Below are 20,500 nucleotides of genomic sequence, written 5' to 3'. Positions count from 1 at the left end.
TCATTCTCAATATTATAAATATATTTATATGCCATAACTATTTGGATTATGTTTGTCCATGTGCAAATTGTCATGGTGTGTAGTGAATTCAAATTATTTTCTAGATTATCATACCATAGTAATTATAAGTTGCATAGTCAACATTACTCGTCTTTCTTCTCAAATCTACATTTGCTTTGTGTTTCCATTAAGTTTTGATCTAACACTAATCCCCTAAAACAATTTGGTTCTCTCTTTTAATAAAATCTACCGTTATCTCTTCTTATAAAACCTACATTTACATTGTATTTTTAATAAGTTTTTATCTATCACTAAATCCCCCAGGGAAATTGGTTTATCTCCTTGTAAAATTTACATTTTCCCTGTGCTTTTAATGAGTTCATTGTAGTTTCCCTTGAACCTATTAACAAAATTCCAATTCGAGATCACGAGAAGCGAGATAGGAATTCTCACGCACATTTTTTGAATTTTATTGTTTAGAAATGTAAAAATTTATATTTTATAATAAGTTTATAGGAAATATGGTTCAAGAGACTTTTTGAATTTTGGATTTGAATTTAATAATAGAAATATTTAATTGATACTCATTTTATTACACATTATTTTTTTATATAGAATATGTTTTTTTCCGTATATATCTTACTTTTATAAATATCAAAATTTGTTTTTTCAAATGGTTTAGTAAATATTATTTGTATTACAATAGATTAATTCAATTTCCTCTTCTTTCTTATAAAATGATGTACTGTCTCAATATACTTTGACATATACTGGGTTTTATGCCACTTTGATTGAATTTTGGTTATCATATTTTATAATTATTTGTACTATGTGCTTTGCTCCCAAATCTTCAAGAATTTGCATCAACCAAACTATCTCATAGGTGGCATTTCATAACGCTTTCTACTCAGCTTCAATGGATGACAAAGAAATAATTGTTTCCTTCTTATTTCTCCATGACACAATTTCAGATCCTATTCCAAATGCATAGCCTATGGTTGAATTTCTATCATCAAGATCTCAGATCCTATTCCGAACGCATAGCCTATGGTTGAATTTCTATAATCAAGATCTCCTTCCTAATTTGAATTTGGATGACCTATCTACTCAACTTTAAAATCATAATATCAAAATTAACAATCTATTTCAATTATAGGACTCACTTTTCTACTTTCCAGTGACTAAAATGAGGCTTGGCTATTAATTGACTAAGCGTACTACCCAATTATGCAATATCTGACCTAGTTGTAGTGAGATAATTCATACTTCCCAACAAATATGAATATAAAGTACCATTCACTTCTTTTGTTTCACCATCACTACTGAGATTAACATTTTGTCCTAATGGAATAAACAATTGTTTACATTCACACATAGTAAACTTCTTACACTCCATTGTATACTTTCTTTTTGTGATTAGTGTTTTGCCATCTTCTTTCTATACATCAAGGCAGTATTTCCACTTTCTTTTGTTTCAAAGGTGAGTTCTATGAAAAAACCTGCAGTGTAGCCATGGGCTCACCCCTATCCCCTATTGCTGCGAACCTGTTCATGGAGGATTTTGAATCCAGAGCTTTGGCCTCAGCTATTTTTAAACCTAAGCTTGGAAAATATTTGTAGACGATACCTGCTCTATTTGGTAGCATGGTCTGGATAAGTTAGATCTCTTCTTTCAACACCTTAATAATCAATCTAGCTCCATTAAGTTTACCATGGAGAAATAAATCAATGGTTGCCTCCCTTTCCTTGATGTCCTCATTTCTAAGAAAGAGGATGGCTCGTTTTCCCATCAGGTGTTTCGGAAGAAAATTCATACAGAGCAATTTCCTCATGCGAGGTCCCATCACTTCCCAGCACAAAAATTGGGTGTTCTCTGCACTCTTGCTACCCGTGCTATGAAGTTTTCTGATGTTGACCATTTTTCCATAGATAAATCCCATCTCTTGATGGTTTTTGCTAATAATTGTTATAGTAAGAAACAAGGCCTTAAAGCCTTCCTCAAAGCCAGCAAAAGTCCTAAGGTTAAGACAGACCCTAAGGATCGTAGTTCTGGAGTTAACTTCCCTTTCATCCAAGGGACGACTAACAGGATTTCGAGAATCCTAAGAAAGCACAACATTCCCTCGACATTTCGACCCCTTAACACCTTAAAAGTTCCTTGAAATCGACAAAAGACCCTGTGGACCCCAAGGATATGAAGGGTGTTTATGTCATCCCATGCTCATGTGGAACTTCATACATTGGTGAAACAGGCCGTTCTATTAATCAAAGGATTAAGGAACACGCTGCCGATATTAATCATGGAAGGACCCACTCTTCGGCCTTAGCAGAGCATGCTGAGAAGACCAAGCATTAGATATGCATTGAAGAGGCTAGGGTCATTGCTAACATTTCTCAATTTCATCACCGTAAATTTAGGGAAGCCATTGAAATTGAGAGGAGGCCCAATAACCTTAATAGAGACGAGGGTTGGAAAATCAGCAGTTGTTGGATTCCAGCCCTTTCCTCTTAGTCCCTTCCCTTTCTTGTCTCTTTTTCCTCTTTTCGGTTTTTCTCCCCCTGAGGTTTGCTTATTTGTTTTTGTTTTTTTGTTTTTTTTTACAAGAACAAAAGAAATGAAAAATAATTAATATTGGAATACATTAATTTATTTAATCAAATTACATTTATAACTACTACCTATGAAATAAAAAATAGACAACTATAATCTATGAAATAATAAAATAAAAAATAATTAAAATACATTCAAATTTAATTCATAATTAATCATTTTTTTTTTAATTTTAATTTTCTTAATTTCATTTATACCAAGATAATTTATTTATAACTAAATAATATATCTATTTAACATTATTTGACTTAAATAATTTAATATTATTTCTATTACATTTAATTCATTTGACTTAATTATTGTTTTATTTAAATAGTAGTAGTTGTTGTTTTTTTTTTACTTATAAGGGTCATGTTGGTTATTTATCTATAATTATAATATATATAACTATAAATAAACTTATGACATAAACAAATCTCATTTATACCAAGATTATTAATTTATAACTAAATAATATATCTATTTAATATTATTCGACTTAAATAATTTAATATTATTTCTATTTCATTTAGTTCATTTGACTTAATTATTATTTTATTTGAATAATAATTTTTTTTTTACTTATAATGGTCATGTTGATGATTTATAATTATATACTATATTTGATTTATTATTTTATCATTAATTAATAATAAATAATAATAATTTGTCCCATTTTCCTATCGAGTAAAAAATAGCCGTTTTTTAGTTGTTTCCATATAGCTGTTAAAAGTTAGCCGTTTTTTAGCTGTTACATGGTCCCGACTCCCTATTTAACTTGGAGCTATGATCTGATTGTTCATCTTCTCTTAATGATGAATCACACTAGTTGGTTCGAAACGTGTCGACCTAATTTTACTAATGTGATTTCTTCTGAAAATGTCTTCGAATAATCAATTATGTTTTTATTTCTTCAATTAACTCATTAGAATTTCCTATTATCATTAGATCATCAACATATAAAGAAATCAAAGTAATATGACTATTTTCATCCTTCTTCATATAAAGGTTTGGATCACCTTGACTTTTAATAAAATCTTTTTGAAAGAAGAAGGTATCAATTTTCATGTATGGCTACTTAGGTTCTTGTTTAAGTTCATATAATTCCTTTTTAAACATACAAATAAGGTGTTCTTGGCCCTACTTTTCATACCCGATACTACACACACAAACCTCTAACAGTGGGTGGTGGGTGGTAGTAAGGTCATGTGACACCCATGTGGCCTCCACATCACCCTACAATTCATTAAGGAGGGGGATCACCCCCAAGTCTAGGTCATGCCTCCCAAGGTCATCACTACCACTGTGTTCATATTTAAACAAGGAAAAGAGGCAGTGAGTAGTGTGAGGGCTCCACTTGGCGTGGTACACATTGGGTTCCTCCGTTCAAGTGAGGTAGGCAATGATGACCTCAATCTTCAAGAAATAGTGGAAAGGGAGGGAATCAACCTGCAAAATATGGTAGAACAATGGAGAAAGAAGGGTATGGATGCAATTCCAGTTGAGCAGGTGGATAAGATCCAATACCCTTACGTAATGCGGGAGGATGCAAAACTTCATGGGCTGAAGCGATCACATGGGAAAATTAGGGAGATGGGTATCAAGGTTTCAAAATCCCAAATCCCCTCATTACCGAAGCAAACCAGAAGTAAATGGGGAAGGAAGTCGAACAATGTGGCCCTTGAGGATCTTCGTCCATTGCTAATAAAATTAGGTAAGATGAGAGCTCTAAGCTCTCCCCCTAATCCCCTTAGTCAAATATGAAAATTATAACCTAGAATGCAAGAGGCATGAATAGCCTCAAGAAACAAATACTGTTGAAGAAGAAGATTAAAATGGAAAACTAGATTTGATGTTCTTACAAGAAATGAAGTGTACAATAGATAAGATTAAGGAAGTCGATAGGAAGTTAGGTAGAAGTCTTAGTTACTTAGATGTTGAAGTTCAAAGTAGTGCAGGAGGACTTGTCACATGGTGGAATCAACAAGTAATGCACCTACTAGTTGTAGAAGCCACTAGAATTTTCCTCTCTTTGGAGATGCCAATAATAAGTGTTCATGGGTCCATTATATTTACAAATTTCTATGTATCGCAGAGGATTAATGACTAACTAGGCTTCATTCAGGCCTTGAAGGACCTTAGGGGAAGAAAGCAGAATCTCCCTTGGATTATAGGGGGGTATTTTAATATGCTCACCTCATTGGCAGAAAATAAGGGTGGTTTGAGACAAATAGATAGAGGCTCTAAGACCTTTAAGAGTTTTAATGGGGAGGAAATTTTGACAAATATAGAGACAAGTAATGGAATTTTTACCTGGAGTAATAAATGAGGAGGGGGGCATCAAGTAGCCTCTAGATTAGACAAATTCCTAATTTCTGAGGATCTGCTACTGTAAGTGTTGGACATAGAGGCAAATATCCTCCCCTGTAGGGGGTATGACCATTGGTTGTTGGTGTTAACAGTTGAAATGTTAGGAAATCCTAAAAATAGACCATTCAAATTCGAGGCCTTTGGATAGATCATCGGTTCTTTATGGGGAACATAAAGAAATGGTGGAAGGATCCTCCCCCAATCTGGGGCACCAACACGTTTAAAATGAAGGCTAGGCTGATATATATTAAAACCCAACTAAGGCATTGGAATAAAACATATTTCAGTAACATCTTCCAAGCAAAAAAAGAATTGGAGTTTAAGATGGAAGGATTACAAAAATCGTTGATGGAAAAGGGGTATATAGAGGTGAGAAGGAAGGAGGAATTGGAGTTGTCGAATAAATGGGAGGAAAGATGCTTACAAGAGGAAATATTATGGAAACATAAATCGAGAATCTTGTGGCTCCAGGAAGTAGAAAAGAATACCAAATTATTTCATAGGTATACAATCGAGCACAAAAACTCAAATAGAATTCTCATGATTAGGGATGTATCTAGTCAATCTTAAGAAGCTCACCAGGACATCGAGGAGGTGTTGTGCAACACTTCTAGAAGATAACAGAGGAGCCCCTGATTGATAGATCAAAATTCATCCAAAAGATTGTTAGGCATATTCCAAGACTAATTACAAAGGAGCATAATCAAAATCTAAATAAACCTATCTCCATGGAGGAAGTTGCTTAGGATGTCCAAGAGATGCCTAATGGTAAGGCACCTAGCCCAGATGGTTGTACCATTGATTTTTTTAAATCCTTTTGGGAAGTGGTCAAACAAGTTGTTTTTGAAGTTGTGGAAGACTATCATGACTCAACCACTATCCTTAAATCTCTAAACTCCAAATTTATCTCTCTAATCCTGAAGGAGGAAAAATATAGTACTCCAGACAAGTTATGACCGATAGCCATATGTAATGTTGTATATAATATTATATCGAAATTTGTAGCCAACCACATTAAAATGGTTCTTCCTATCCTGATCTCAAAAGAACAGTCTGGCTCTGTTGAAGGCAGGAAAATATTGGATAATGTTATCCATGCCCATGAGATAGCCCATTCACTTAAAAGTATGGGGAAGGCAGGAATGATAATACAACTAGACCTATCTAAGGCATATGATAAGGTCAGTTGGGAGTATATGGAAGTAATTTTAAATGCCTTTGGTTTTGATAATTGGTGGATCAGTTGGATCATGTCCTTGGTCACCTCCCCTAGTTTTTCAATTTTAGTAAATGGAGCTCTTGCTAAACCCTTTATTCCTTCTCGAGGAATTCGTTAAGGGGACCATGTGTCCCCTTTTTTGTTTCTTATAATAATGGAAGGTCTAGGGAGAGCGATGAACGTCGCTGCCAATGAAGGGGATATTAAGGGCACGTAACCGCACGAAGGGTGCCTAGCGACAACACACCAACAATTTGTAGACGATACCATGTTACATGGTATTCCTATAGTGAAGAAGGCCAGAACATTCAAGACTATCCTGGGCACTTTCGTTGAAGCCTCAAGTATGGAGATCAACCAATCTAAATCCATGATTTTATTTTCTAATATGCATATTGCTATACAGAGGAATTTTACAGCCATCTTAGGGTTCCAAAGGAAGAGTCTTCCTTCAAAATATATGGGCATCCCTCTCACAGTCAGGGCTTGAAAGAAATCCAATTGGGAGAAGGTTGTGTCAAATCTGGAAGATAGAGTTAAATGTTGGACCTATAGCGCCTTAAACTTACCTAGAAGGCTAGTTTTGACTAAAGCGGTATTGCAAGCGATTCCAAGGGATATGTTATCAATACTCTTGGCTCCCAAAGGGTTTTGGCAAAAGATAAGGGTGATCCAAAGGAATTTCTTATGGAGAAGAGACAAAGACAAGAGGAAATGGGAATTTCTTAAAACGTGAAATGCATGAAAAACATGAAAAACATGATTGCAATGATGTTTTTTCTTGTATCTCACATTTTTTTTTTGTAGTAGGGTCCATCAAAAGTATGCAACATGAGTATTCCTTGGATGTACAATTAGATTATGCATCCAAAGAGTACTCCTGGCCAAATTTGAGTAAAATCATATGGAGATAAGTTGAAAAAATAGTTTTTTTCCCTCCAAAACTTGATGAGTTAATCTAATATTATTTTATTATTTCCACTATTATTTTATAATATTCCTATAAGAAGCCCATTTTTTATAAGCCTTTGGAATATATTAATATGGATTCATTCACTTCTATGCTTGAGAGTTGGTTGGTTCAACTGAATACATCCCCAAACACTCAATATCTAATTCAAAGAAATGATTTCTACACACCTCCAAAAACATATTGTTAGATCCAAATGGGATTGGATAACACAATGAAAATGAAGACTAGGGATTCAACGTTTCCGTATATGCGCAAATATGGAAACTATGCGCATATATGGAAACTGGGCATATACGGAAGATGTGCACATATACGGAAACTGGGCATATACGGAAGATGTGTGCATATACAAAAAATGCGCATATACGGAAACTGGTCATATACAGAAGATGTGCGCATATACGGAAACTGTGCATATACGGAAGATGTGTGCATATACGGAAACTGGGCATATACGGAAGATGTGCGCATATACGGAAACTGTGCATATACGGAAGATGTGCGCATATACGGAAACTGGGCATATACTGAAGATGTGCACATATACGGAAACTGGGCATATACGGAAGATGTGCACATATACGGAAACTGGGCATATACGGAAGATGTGCGCATATACGGAAACTGGGCATATACGGAAGATGTGCGCATATACGGAAACTGGGCATATACGGAAACTGGGCATATACGGAAGATGTGTGCATATACGAAAACTGGGCATATACGGAAGATGTGCGCATATACGGAAACTGGGCATATACGGAAGATGTGTGCATATACGGAAACTGTGCATATACGGAAGATGTGTGCATATACGGAAGCTGGGAAACTGGGCATATACGGAAGATGTGCGCATATACGGAAACTGGGCATATACGGAAGATGTGCGCATATACGGAAACTGGGCATATATGGAAGATGTGCGCATATACGGAAACTCGGAAACTGGGAATATGCGGAAGATGTGTGCATATACGGAAACTGTGCATATACGGAAGATGTGTGCATATACGGAAACTGGGCATATACGGAAGATGTGCGCATATACGGAAACTGGGCATATACGGAAGATGTGCGCATATACGGAAACTGGGCATATACGGAAGATGTGTGCATATACGGAAACTGGGCATATACGGAAGATGTGCGCATATAAGGAAACTGGGCATATACGAAAGATGTGCGCATATACGGAAACTGGGCATATACGGAAGATGTGCGCATATACGGAAACTGTGCATATACGGAAGATGTGCGCATATACGGAAACTGGGCATATACAGAAGATGTGCGCATATACGAAAACTGGGAAACTAGGCATATACGGAAGATGTGTGCATATACGGAAACTGGGCATATACGGAAGATGTGCGCATATACGAAATCTGGGCATCTACGGAAGATGTGCGCATATACGGAAACTGGGCATATACGGAAGACGTGCGCATATACGGAAACTGGGCATATACGGAAGATGTGCGCATATACGGAAACTGGGAAACTGGGCATATACGGAAGACGTGCGCATATAGTTATTTCCTAGAATAATTAGAGATCTATGTATTTTTTTTAATTTTAAATTTCTGGCATTTAAAAAATATTGATAACACAACCAATATATATATATATATATATATATATATATATATATAGGTTATAAATTAAATATTTCAATATGGAGAGTTGAGTGATTTGATGTTTATTTCAAAAATTATTTACTAATAATCAAGATTGCAAAAACATTTTGACATGGAAAATAGAATTTATAACAAATATTTTAATGAACTTATGAAGTATATATTTCAATGTCAAATATATACATATTACACATCTTCCGTATATGCCCAGTTTCCGTATATGCGCACATCTTCTGTATATGCCCAGTTTCCGTATATGCACACATCTTCCGTATATTCCTAGTTTCCGTATATGCGCACATCTTCCGTATATGCCCAGTTTCCGTATATGCACACATCTTCCGTATATGCACACATCTTCCATATATGCCCAGTTTCCGTATATGCGCACATCTTCCGTATATGCCCAGTTTCCGTATATGCGCACATCTTCCGTATATGCCCAGTTTCCGTATATGCGCACATCTTCCTTATATGCCCAGTTTCCGTATATGCACACATCTTCCGTATATGCCCAGTTTCCCAGTTTTCGTATATGCGCACATCTTCCGTATATGCCCAGTTTCCGTATATGCGCACATCTTCTGTATATGCCCAGTTTCCGTATATGCGCACATTTTCCGTATATGCACAGTTTCCGTATATGCGCACATATGCCCAGTTTCTGTATATGCGCACATCTTCCGTATATGCACAGTTTCCGTATATGCGCGCATCTTCCGTATATGCCCAGTTTCCGTATATGCGCACATCTTCCGTATATGCACAGTTTCCGTATATGCGCACATCTTCCGTATATGCCCAGTTTCCGTATATGCACACATCTTCCGTATATGCACAGTTTCCGTATATGCGCACATCTTCTGTATATGCCCAGTTTCCCAGTTTCCGTATATGCGCACATCTTCCGTATATGCCCAGTTTCCGTATATGCGCACATCTTCCGTATATGCCCAGTTTCCGTATATGCGCACATTTTTCCTCCATAAATTCTTCCATGCCTATAACCACCTCTGTAATACCTTCCCAATGCTCACCCCTACCCTTCAGTCATCAACCATTCTCATTTTTTCAATCGTCCACCCTTAACATTCCAATTTCCCCCCCTAGGTTAATCCCCCGGCCTACAGTGATTCCCACTATCGTACAACCGGTGGGGGTGTATTGTCGCCCACACCCACTACCTTTTCCCTATTTCACATCCACCATGCCTTTATCTAGCACCCATGAACCATGCCTATATTTGTCACCAAGTGCTCCGCCATCTACCCAGGAAGGGCTGTCTTCTCCATTGCCTCAAATCCTCACGGTGAGAACGAGTATTTGATCAAAATATCATCGTGAATTAATGAAATTGATTATATTCCTTTCAATTTTTACAACTAATTTATTATTGTAATTTTTTGCAGAGATATCAATTTGGAAATCCACCTGGGAGTGCCAAGAGGGATGAGGGTGACTTATAGATCCATACTTTAGATCGATCATGATGTTGTTTTTCCATTATGTCATTTATGGGCATGAGATTCCATTATTTATGTTGGAAATGATGTTCTATTTTGTAAAAAAGAAACATGTATAGTTGGACCTATTTTGAATAAAAATACATAAATTTATACTTGTGTTGATGACAACATCTTCATTGAATTTTAAATCCTTATGTGGATGCGATGTTATATTCTATCAATGTTACATTACTTTTGATGAATAGTTGTAATAGATTTTTCGTTTATTATTTACAAATTATCAAGTTTATAAGTTAAGTTACTTATATATTTATATCTTATTTGATGTTTAAAATGTAATCTTAAGACTTATACCTCGCACCTCAAGATTAATCTGTCTAAAAATACATATGCCTTTCTAACTTGATACTAGATAAAAAAAAATAACCACACATTACAATCCAATATCACTTTAAAAATATTCTTACAAAGTCTCTTAACAAATATGTAACCATAGATATTTTTATCATAAGCTACCATACAATAACGACTCTTAAGTATAAACAAAATATATATCGAAAAAATATGACAGCTTAAATATATTTTCACATCCTCGACCCTAGAATATTCATTTATTTCTTTACATATGAATTATAGTTTATGGTTTATGTTCATATTCCATAGATTTTACATGTGAGAATCAACCCATTTAATAAACATGTACTTGTTATTTAACCTCTTTAACCTTTATTGAAACTGTGCATATACGGAAACTGGGCATATACGGAAGATGTGCGCATATACGGAAACTGGGCATATATGGAAGATATGCGCGTGTCTTCCGTCTATGCATAGTTTCCATCTATGCCCAGTTTCCGTACATCCGCACATCTTCCGTATATGCCCAGTTTCCGTATATGCGCACATCTTCCGTATATGCCCAGTTTCTGTATATGCGCACATCTTCCGTATATGCCCAGTTTCCGTAAATGCGCACATCTTCCGTATATGCCCATTTTCCGTAAATGCGCACATCTTCCGTATATGCCCAGTTTCCGTATATGCCCAGTTTCCGTATATGCTTCTTATATTTGAATAAAATGTTCATGTTATTGTATTGGTTACATGCTATGTTGTTGATAGGGAATGTGGATTCATGTGTGGAAGTGGGATGTTGATTCCTTGTATAAATTCATTAGGAGATGGTAAATCTCTATGTTTATTTCCTTGACTTGATGAATTTGTTGGTTAGGATGTAATTATATTGATTTTATTAATCAGTCTGTGTATGTGAGTTTTGTTGCAGGGAAAGAAATGCTTGATTATGTTGTGGTTGGGAAACTAGATTGATTTTCCTATGGGTTTGAGAAGTGCACTTAGATGAATGTTCTCTATGTATTTTTACCATGAAATTTAATGGTTGAGTTTATACTCATTCACATGGATTTTGAGAGCAATTATTTTGTTTAATTCATCAAAGTGCAATTGATGCATACGAACATGTTGGTTCATGGTCTCCATGGCCATGGTGCGTTAGAAGAGAGTTGAAAGATCTTGTATCTTCATCCCCGATCTCATGAAGTTAAAGTTTAACAAGGCGATAGAGTTGTGAAGGCTTCATGTCTAGGCGATTTCAAAAGGAAATCGGAAAAAGTTTCTAATTGTAGAAGACTTATAAAGACAAGTTAAATTCACTTGTGGGACCCACCGGATCAGGGTTAACACAAGTCAGTGGAAAAGGTTAAACTTAGGATGAGTTCATGCCTGATCAAAAGGTGTGCAGGCCGAGTAGTAGGGTAGGATCGCTAGTCAGGAGTTGGACCAATCAAGGTATGGTACTTAGGTAGCCCCGGAGGTTTGGTTGGGTGGGACCTCCAAGTTGGGGTTCAGGTCGGTCGGCCAAGTCGAGGTTGGGGCCCTAGTTAGAGTTAAGTTTTGTGGATTTGTCGATTAGGTTGTCCTTTGACTACCTAGAGGGGTGTGTCTATGCACGTGGAGTTGTCCATGTTGGCATAACAACCACGTAAGGCACCACGCAAGTTGTTACCAGGTTGGCATGTGGGAAACTTTGATGTTGTGGCAAGTTTATAATGTGCCTAACTTTGGTCATATATTTCAATTCGTAAGTCGGATTGAGGAAAATTTTATATCGTTGGAAAGGACTCAATGAGATGAACATGGGTCTCAATCTACTATTTTAGAATATGCCATCTAAAACGAGGACTCTAGAGGACCATGTATTTATTGATTATGTGTTTACAAAATGTATCTGGACAACTTGTCGAGCCTAATTAGGATTAATGATTGGTTTGCAAGGGGGAGTATGGAGGAAGCTTATCATTCACGGTTTGATAACCGATACGTAAGAAGGTATAGGAATCTACTATTCTTAATTTTTTTAGGCATTTGGTTAGCCTGTAATAAAGTAAATTTTTAAGATTCCTCTTCTTCCACTTAAAGAACTAATACTCAAAGTCTAGAAATATCCTCCCTTCTCCCTCTCAAGGATAAGACTCATGCCAATCGAATTATCTCTCTTGATGACATTGACAAAACTCGGCCTTGGGCCTTTTCTGATGGGGCCTCTCAAGGTGAGTAAAATATATGTGATGGGAGTGTTATCTTTCACTTTTGTGGGACACATTTTTTCTCTATAAATATGGGTTTGGAAATAGGAAAAAATAATTTTGTTGAACTTATGACTATGAAACTACTCTTACTCTTTGCAAAAGAAAAAGGATGTGGATCCATATAGATTTTTGGCGACTCAATGCTTGTCATTAACTAGGTAAAAGGGGCACATAGGTGTCACAATGAACAACTTTTACCTCTTTGGAGTAAGTTCTCCATATCAAAGATACCTTTGATCATTTTAGTTGTTTCCATGTTTACAGGGAACATAACAAGTCTATAGATACATTGTCTAAAGAAGGTATTCGACTGCATTTTGGGCAGTGGCACTTCATCGAAACAAGAGAAGAACACTACAAATTTTACCATTCATCATACATAGAGGTTGACCCATTGTTTCCTCAATATGATCCAGTCTAAAATCATTTTTGAAGGCTTTTATGGGCACATATTTCTTAGTTTTCTGCTTAGTGTTTATATAGAACAATGATGTATTTTAAAAATAACATTGTCACTTGTAAAAGAAAAATGTAAGCTTGGAAGCTTGTGGAAATCTCCCTAAGCGTAACTAGCTTAAAGCCATCTATATTGTTTGATCATCATATGTATATGAGAATGCGTACAATGATATGCATCTAAAAAATGTAATTTTATATCTTTTTAAAGTCAAATTACAATTTTTCAGTGGGAGAAAAAAATCATAAACCCATCAACATACTTAACATAAAAAATGTAGATATATCAATGATTATCAAGGATCTTGATATATCAATGTTTAAAAGATTATGACAATGTTTAAATAAAATTGAAAAAGTTAATTTTTTGAAAACACTAATTTTGACATGTAAATGTTGAAATAATGGCATATCAACATTGTATATTTACCCCAAAGCTAATATGTAGCTAGTTAAAAATGCATGAGAAACATATTCGTATTTACGTATTACCGACTATGATAGTTTCTTCCCTAAATTATGCTCAACAAGGGATGGTGAAAATAGAGATACACAAGCCCCTAGAATGGAGACACAAATTGTGCTCTACGTTAACATCTACAGTGACATGTTTAGATAAAACAAACGTTGGTGATTGCAAACCAAATCGAGGCATTTAGATATTCAGAAACAGAAGTGAAATGATATCATCGAGCTCCCTAGCTAAAGACAAAGATTGTAAGTTTCACTATGGTTGAAATGTTGTTTCTAAATAGGTAGGGAAAGTTGAACAAGAACACAATTTTAATAGAATAAAAGAAAATGGATGCCAAACTTATGTGGGCGAGCCCTAACAATGAAGGCTTCAATATAATACAATGAAAACCAAGAGATGTGCACTAACTAAATACTTAAAATAAATCCCAACTTGGAAATATTTGTCTACACTTGAAACTACTAACACAAGTTAACCAAATACTTGGAATGAGCCTCCAAATTGAATCATATTTGTCTATGCTCCAAACTACTATTAGAAACAATGTTTCTAAAAGAGAAATAAAAGATATTAATTGTGCATTCAAATTTTCAAAACATAATCCATTACAACATGATGGTTGTGAAGATTGGCACATCAAAAATACATCAAATCACTACCCTTTGCAAATGTTATTTTCATTAATAATTAAAAATATTTTATACAATATTATGACAATGCATCATATCACTACCACTTGCAAATGTTATTTTTATTAATAAAAAAAATTAAAAATGTTTTATACAATATTATGACCACTACCAATATATAAATAACCTTAATCCAAACTTTTCTACAACATCTTTTCACAATAATAATCATTGGCAATTTCCCTCTCCCCAACTTTATCCAATAGTTCTAAACTCACTTAGTGTACATAGTTACCCAATAGGAATTTATGTAAATCCTTTTCACAATAATAATCATTGGCAATTTCCCTCTTCCCAACTTTATCCAATAGTTCTAAACTCACTTAGCCTACATAGTTATCCAATTGGAATTTATGTAAATCTGTCTATATAACTTTGTTTTTATTAAAATTAAAAAAATTACTAAATTTAAAAAAAAATTAAAAATATTATGTAACATTATTATGACAACTACTGACATATAAATAATCTTAATCCAAACTTTCTTACAATTTAGTTTCACATTAATAACTTCTAGTTTCCATTTTTCTCAAGTTAAATCAATAAATCTAAATTCACTCACTCTACATGATTATACTACATCTTTCTAAATAGTTTTTGATAATTAGATATTAAAATTTTAAATACACCTAATTTATAAAACCATAAAATAAAAATAAAATGAAATTTAACTTCTTTTTTTTATATTTTACAAATTTATAACAAATGAGATTTTTTATTTACCTCTGCTGAAATTTATATCCAATCATGGTGTTCATTGAATCCCTTTTAGTAGTTTGATTTTCATTCTTATATGTTTCAACTCTAAAATGGAAATGTGTTTAGTATTTGAACTTTTTATGGGATGGTATTTTAATTTTTTTAAATACTATAATATTTTAATTCTGGTCAATTTCTTTATTACTAGTTTGATTTCATTTTTACAAGTTTGAACTTGCAGAGGTTTAGATGTAATTTTGAGTTTATAATTTTTTTTGATGTATTGGGGAGGAATTGTTGGAATAGTCAAAAGTGACCGAAATCTAGCCAAAAAAATTTCAAAATATTTCACAGTAGCAGTGTTTGAAATGGTGGAAATGGATTCAGCACCATCAAAAGTAGCAGTATTTGAATCATGTTTTTTTGATGGTGGAAATGGATTTAGCACCATCAAAAACTTTTGGAGTACTCAAAATCTTGAAGTTTGATTGCCAAAAATTCCTACCAAATTTTATTAAAATCTTACCAAAACTTCTATAATTTTCAAAGCAAATTTACAAATTATTTAAATTACGACCTTTACATAGTAAAAATCAAAATTTTCTTAAACTATTAAACCTTCAAATTAGAACAAAATTCAAATTTTCTTAAACTATTAAACAATCTTCAAATTAGAGTAATATTTTATTATCATCTAAATTTTAATTTAGATAAATGAATTGAATTGTTCATCATTATCTTCACAGTCATTTGTCTATCACCATATAATCCAGTGTTAGTCTTCCAAATTAAATTATCAATTTACTAATTAAGGCAAAATGTGTTATATGAAATCAGTGAAAATTCCCTGGCAAGTACTCTGACGTTATTGCATCAGAGCAAGAACTATGAAGTTGTGTTAGGTTTAATTTAGGAAAAATTATTTAATAGTGATAAATATAATAAAAATATAAATTTAAAATTTTTATATAAGATAGATATTAAATTGATAAAAAAAATAATAATAATAATAATTGATTTTTAATATAATAATTTGATTAGTAAAATTTATTAGGTATAAAATTGATGTTTAAGATTTGAATTTATAATTTTTATAATAAAAATTAATATTAATTTGACAAAAATTCTTCTCCCAATAATAATTTGATTACTAAAATATTTATAATATTATTTTCCAAAATTTAAACCTATACCTTTTAGAAACAAAATTGAAAATATCTCTAATATCATTTATCACATTTACGTTTATATATCATTGATCATAGACAAAAATATTTCAAGTTTCTACTTCTAACAATTAAGTATTCACTAAAAAAACACAAACAATCTTCATTAAGTTGACTTTCCATCCGATCTCTACTATACTTCTAAATTATGGGATGATTTTTTTGAGTAAGGCGGCCTCCCTGCAATGGATTTGCATACCAATTTTTCATAGAACAAATTTACATAGTAATTTCAACAGCTGAAATTTGTAATTTTTCCGGTTACCAACAAAAAAACCAAAACAGAAACCATTGCTATGTATCCCATTTGCAGAAACCAACCCAAAATTCGGTCACCAGAGACGAGCAAATAGATATGGATAGCTAATGTATAGATAAAATCTTTGGACTCACATACAGGCATACAGGTTACAGTGCTCCTCTACCATTAACTTCAAATGCACAAACACAGATGATTAGCTTCTGTACAGTTAAAGTACACTATCCATCTGCTAGTCCGTTTCGGCCCTCTTTCATTCGCTTTAACCACCAGCCCGTAGCAGCAATTACTCTGAGCCTTACCAGACCCCGTAACCCTCCCTTCTCTGTCTAAACTGTATCCGAAACATACAGATCCACGAATGCTTTGGCTTCTTTATAGTCTTCCCCGCTCCCAACCAGAAGCAAAACCAGCGACTCCTTTACCATACCTTTCATCAAATTTAAGAGCTGATGCCTTGCTCCAGGTATAAACATGGCTGCTTTCAGTTCTGGAATGTAAGCAACCGCTTGATCTAAAACAAACTCGCAGTAATCATTTACACTGTCATTACAGCCCGGGGAAGAGATCACATCCCTCGCAATTTTGCCGAAATCAATCTGCAAAGAACAAATTCACTGGACCTTCAGCCACGCCACAAGCTTGTCCACTACATTTTTCGTTAGTCCCGCGTCCAGCTCTCAATATCCGAGGTTCTGGTACTCCATAACTCCATAGTATCCGTAGTTACAGGGCGCGCCAGCGAAATCGGCCATGTGTGATAAAATAGAAATGTTGGAAATTAAATGTCACAGGTCTGCAGGTCGAACCTGGTGCGACACATAACATAAACTGACCCCAAACCCTAGCTGGCGATGTACCTAGGAAACAGGATTGACAGTGCCTAAAATGGGCTAACATAACCTTTGGCTCCAGTAAATGGGATTTCTTGGTATTCAATAACACACAGTGGAGCTTGTCTACGCTGTTGTAAAGGTTCGTGAGGCAACCCACATCCTTTCTACTTTTCAACGCCAAAGTAATTTGATAACAGAAGCGGCTGGCAACGTGAGAAAGCTGAAGAGAAGATCTACAAAATCTATACAGTATATTTGGACTGTTCTGGTTGACAGGAAACCTTAGATTCATGCAAGGGGAGGTTTTAGCGCTGAATTTTGGGCGCTTAAATTCAAATTTGAATTCGAATTCAAATGGGCTAGTTATTTGAATAACATTAATGCCGTGATTACTATCAGTACATCGGAGCGCACTAACTGGCATTGATTACACTGAACCGTGGAGCCTCCCGGAGTTGGAGTGACGGAGCTGCCGGGAAATGCATGTACATGCGGGCAGGAACGGGCATTGCCGCCGCTGAGTGATGAGATGTGCATCCATGCATCCATCCATGCGATGGGCTCTCCGGGTGACGGTAATCTGGTGCATTAATGATGCTATAGTCCATGAAATAATCTGGTGCATTAATGATGCTATAGTCCATGAAATAGCACTTGCCCGCATGGCACCTTCCCCTTGACAAGCGCTATTTCCCCGACTATTCATCCATTAATACCCTCTTTAAGAGACTCTCAAGACAGTGAGGACAGTCTTGGGAGACGGGTTCTGACCTCGGGTAATGTCCGTCACTCACATTTCAACGGGATGTTTGGGTCTGTTTTCCGGTATAGTCATGATAGATAGGCATACCATGCATGATGCTGTTAATCCACACCATACCACGCCATGTTTCAAATTAAGCGCCATTCATCCACGCCATAGCACACCGTGTTTTCAAATTAAGCGCGGGACAGTGAAAATTTGAAATATAGCGCCCTGTTCGATCCACCAATTACGCAGAATCTGCATCGTGCCTCAGAGAAGTCTCCCTTATCGTGGAAGCTGCGTGGTGCAGACTGCAGTTTGTTATTTGCAGTACGAATTATAGCCTGCTGCGATCGTATATGTTGATTATTTTTCCATGGGGTTCAAGAATACAGATTTAATGGCGGAAATCAGAGGGTTTCTCGGCTTTCCAGTGGATCAAAGCATGTTAAGCTTGATACTAAGGACCGTTTTTCTCTACGGGCTTTTCACTTCGCTGTTTCGATATGTTTTCCCGATGAAATTTAAGCCCTGTTTCGACAGCAAAGCAAAGCTTTTTGAAAAAGCTTTAATGGCGGATAATAAAATCGTGAGGGTTTCTGACGATGCGGTCGGCGGAGAGGAGCTGAGGAGGGCTTTCTCGACCTTTGATAAGAACGGCGACGGGCTAATCAGCCAACAGGAGATGAAAGAGTCTTTTGAAAAGCTAAGGCTCTGCATTGGCGAAGAGGAATTGCTCCACACGATTCGAACCGTGGACGTCAATGGCGACGGGTATGTGGATTTCGATGAGCTCGTGGCGCTGTATGAATCGATGAGTGGTGAAGGAGGTGAAAAAAAAGAAGCTAGGGCGGATCATATGGATGGAGACGCAGATCTGGCTGAGGCGTTCGGTGTTTTTGATGAGAATGGAGATGGTTTGATAACGGTAGGAGAACTCCAGTCCGTGCGCAGGTCGCTGGGTCTCAAGGAAGGCCGAACGGTTGGGGATTGCAAGAAAATGATACAGAAGGTTGATAAAGATGGCGATGGGATGGTCAATTATATGGAGTTTAAAGAGATGATGAGTGGCAGGGCTTGGGAGAATCTAGCCGTCAGATTTCATTGAAAGTCTCTGAATGAATTGAATTCCTTGGTTTTGCTAGGCGCTGCAGATTGTATAGTTGCAGCGCATTGTTTCACAAATGAGTATATAATTTCATGTTTTTTGGATGGTTGAAGTGGAGTGTTCTGTAAATAATTTTTTATTTTTTTTAATACCAAAAGGAAGGTTTGAGGATGGAATTAGTTTTTAGAAATAAATTATTTCCAAAGATTATCATGTTTGAGGATGGAATTAGTTTTTAAAAATAAATTATTTCCAAAGATTATCATAATAACATTTTATTGATATCTCAGATTTTATGTTTTTGTGAATCATGATATCAGATTGTATGTTTTATTGATATCTCAGATTTTATGTTTTTGTGAATCATGATATCAGATTGTATGTTTATGTGAGTTATGATACAATGTTTAGATTTTTTTTAGGAAATTATATAGAAAATGAAAAGTTGAAACATTTGGAACTTAGATGTGTAAATTATTTCAAATCTGAAATAATTTTGGTTTATATAATTTGATAATAATATTTTATTATATTTATGGGTGGTTAATTGGTTATAATTTTTTTTGCTTAAATACATTTAATTTATCTAAAATTTAATCTGGTGAAATAAAATTTATTGTTTAAAATCAATTTATTTTAATAATTGAAATATTTCACTTTTTATTATAATTATTACTGATTTCAATATATTGCATTATTGATTATTACTATATTGTTTACATTCTTTTTATTTTTAAAATAAAATTTAAATTCATTTATTTTAATAATTGAAATATTTCATTTTTACTATAATTATAACAGAAATCTTAATAGGGATTATGGTTGGAAATTGAGTAAATGTTAGATTCTAGCTCTTCCCTCTATCTTCCTACTCTTCCTTCCTTTCTTCTACTTTCTCCTTTTTAATTTATTTATTCATTTTTAAAAAATTAATTAACTCAACTAAATTATGTATGCACTTAATAATATTTAATGAAGATTAAATAATTTTATAATCCTTTAACTATAGTTATATAATTTATCTCCTTTTGATTTTCTTTTTTATTTTTATGAAATTTTGAGTCTCTCTAAATTTTTTGTTTTTTTTAATAGAGTTTGCTATAGTATTTCAATTCTAAATAAAGTACTTTATAACAACTAATA

General features: G+C 34.6%; 2 pseudogenes; one reads left to right on the top strand and one right to left on the bottom strand.

The window, feature by feature from the left end:
• Positions 1–16,822: 16,822 nt before the first annotated feature.
• On the bottom strand, positions 16,823–17,743 carry LOC149143326 (uncharacterized; annotated as a pseudogene).
• A 906-nt stretch (positions 17,744–18,649) lies between these two features.
• Positions 18,650–19,357, top strand: LOC149143325 (calmodulin-like protein 3 pseudogene; annotated as a pseudogene).
• Positions 19,358–20,500: the final 1,143 nt, after the last annotated feature.

Source organism: Pinus tabuliformis, chromosome X (genome assembly GCF_031772625.1).
Source record: "Pinus tabuliformis cultivar Carrire ecotype Pingquan chromosome X, CPIR1, whole genome shotgun sequence".
Taxonomy (NCBI): domain Eukaryota; kingdom Viridiplantae; phylum Streptophyta; class Pinopsida; order Pinales; family Pinaceae; genus Pinus; species Pinus tabuliformis.
This window is presented reverse-complemented; position numbering and strand designations above follow the sequence as displayed.